General features: G+C 63.7%; 1 non-coding gene across 1 annotated transcript; it reads right to left on the bottom strand.

Moving 5' to 3' along the window:
* Window positions 1–671: 671 nt before the first annotated feature.
* On the bottom strand, window positions 672–825 carry LOC140474380 (5.8S ribosomal RNA). Its single transcript, XR_011959068.1, has one exon. It is a non-coding gene; the product is annotated as a 5.8S ribosomal RNA (ribosomal RNA).
* Window positions 826–2,500: the final 1,675 nt, after the last annotated feature.

Raw genomic sequence — 2,500 nt, 5'->3', positions numbered from 1 at the left:
CGCGCGTGCGACCGTCCAAGTCACAGCGTTCGACGAAAACCTCCTCCCTCGGCCAGGCACTCGGCGCCAGCAGGGGAGACAGGATCAGACGCCCCGCCGGCCACTTAAGGCCGAGGACGAACCACGAGACGGGCGGCTGCAGCAGCGGGCGGCCTGCAGCTCCCAGCACTCTCAATCGATCAACCATCGAGTCGGTGTCAGCGTGTCAAACCGGCGAGCTCCACGGTCAGGCCGGCGGCGCACCAGCACCGGACCTCCGCGGCTCCCTTCACTCTTTCCACTGCCAGCCAACCGAGAGACGGACCCAATGCGGACGTGCAGAGCTTAGGCAGACCCCCCACTGGAGGCTCAACACTTCGTGGCAGCTCCGTGTCCCAGAGACCAGGAGGGTTGGCACACACACACAGTGTGAACCACCGACAGCCATTCTGGGACCGGTGACAGCCGTGCTGGCCCCACTGCCACGACACAGACGGACGCCAGGCCGCGCTCCCCGGCGGGGGGATGGCGTCGAGCCTGACGAACGGAATGTGCAGGGTGGGGGGGAAAGGCCAAGCGCTCCGACGCCGGAGGGCTCCGGAGTCTGAACTTAGGGGGACAAAGAGGACGGGTCCTCTGCGACACCCCAGCCGCGCTCTCGCCAGCCAAGGCGAGTGCGATTGATTGCCAAACGACCCTCAGACAGGCGTGGCCCCGGGAAGAACCCGGGGCCGCAAAGTGCGTTCAAAGTGTCGATGATCAATGTGTCCTGCAATTCACATTAATTCTCGCAGCTAGCTGCGTTCGTCATCGACGCACGAGCCGAGTGATCCACCGTCAAGAGTTGTCTGAGTTTGTTTTAGGTCTCTCCCTCGCCAGAGGAAAGCGACCCGGACCGCACATACGCTCCCCACCTTGAGCTACAGCCACCTGCACGCCGGCGTGCGGGCGGAGCAGGGTGGCGTGAAGCGATGGGGAGCACCATCCTGGTGCGGCCCGCAGAAACATACGTCTATTGGGGGGAGGAGGACAGGGCGCCCAAGAGGCGATGCGTGCCCCAACGCACCGCAGCGACGGAGGCAGGATCACCGCCACCATGTCGCCCGCCTAGTATCACGAGGCGTGCAGCAGCTTTGCCCTAGGAAAAGCAGAGGCGGGAACGGGCACCGGCCATCGGTTCGGCAGCGTCACTGACGCGTGCACGTGGCGGCGTGTCGGCGAGCGGACTTCCTGCGAGGAGGCGGGGGCGGCACTCGCCCGAGCAGACGCCCGCCCGGCCCAGCCACCGCCGAGGTGGACTGGGAGTCGCGGCAACGGCTCGTCATACTCGTTCCCACACTCACAGCGCAGCTTGCCCGCAAGCCACCGACCACCGATCGACGCCAGGCGCCCCGACCGAGAGCGGGATCGCTCGTTCGCCCTGCTGGCAGTTCGCTGGGGATCACTACTGCACGGAGCTCGGAGACCGACGGGCGGCAACTCGAGAGTCTTTAAACCACCACCCCCCATCCCGCAAGTGCAAAGAGGCTGTATACGCACAGACGGGTGAGGGGAATAGGTACCCCGTCGGGTTTGAAGGGAGCGTGACTAGATAGCAACGATGTAAACCCAGCCGATTTGGGAGCGAAAGACCGGCGCCTGCATCACCGGCTTCGTTTCCCGTGGCTGGAGAGTACACCGAAACCCTCCGTCTGTCGCGAGCTCCCGACGACGCGGTGCCGCCAAGCAGCAGGGCCGGACCTGGTGTGGCTCCCCTCGTCGATCACAGACCGGTCGGCACTACTGACGAGACGGTGGAACGGGCTTCGCCCCTTGTGACGAAGGGTGATGCGAACCCGCCCGCCCGCGTGCGTTCGGGGTGGACTCGGCAAACGGAGATTTGAAATCGGAAAGTGTCCTCCTGCCCCGCGCAGGTAGGCGCCCAACAGTTGTGGGGGGTTTGGCGGTGACCACGGCTGCAGGGCCTGCTACCCCGACGAGCTCTCCTGCTGGCCCCGAAACCACCCTCGCGAGACAAGTTGAAACGGAAACGGGCGTACCCCCAAGCCGACGATCCTTTCTTATTTGTTACTTTTTTTTTCACTTGCTCGAGTTGTGGGGATTTGGCGGTGACCACGGCTGCAGGGCCTGCTACCCCGACGAGCTCTCCTGCTGGCCCCGAAACCACCCTCGCGAGACAAGTTGAAACGGAAACGGGCGTACCCCCAAGCCGACAGAGATCCTTTCTTATTTGTTACTTTTTTTTTTCACTTGCTCGAGTTGTGGGGGTTTGGCGGTGACCACGGCTGCAGGGCCTGCTACCCCGACGAGCTCTCCTGCTGGCCCCGAAACCACCCTCGCGAGACAAGTTGAAACGGAAACGGGCGTACCCCCAAGCCGACGATCCTTTCTTATTTGTTACTTTTTTTTTCACTTGCTCGAGTTGTGGGGGTTTGGCGGTGACCACGGCTGCAGGGCCTGCTACCCCGACGAGCTCTCCTGCTGGCCCCGAAACCACCCTCGCGAGACAAGTTGAAACGGA

This window comes from Chiloscyllium punctatum, unplaced genomic scaffold, assembly GCF_047496795.1.
Source record: "Chiloscyllium punctatum isolate Juve2018m unplaced genomic scaffold, sChiPun1.3 scaffold_969, whole genome shotgun sequence".
In the NCBI taxonomy this organism is placed as follows: domain Eukaryota; kingdom Metazoa; phylum Chordata; class Chondrichthyes; order Orectolobiformes; family Hemiscylliidae; genus Chiloscyllium; species Chiloscyllium punctatum.
This window is presented reverse-complemented; position numbering and strand designations above follow the sequence as displayed.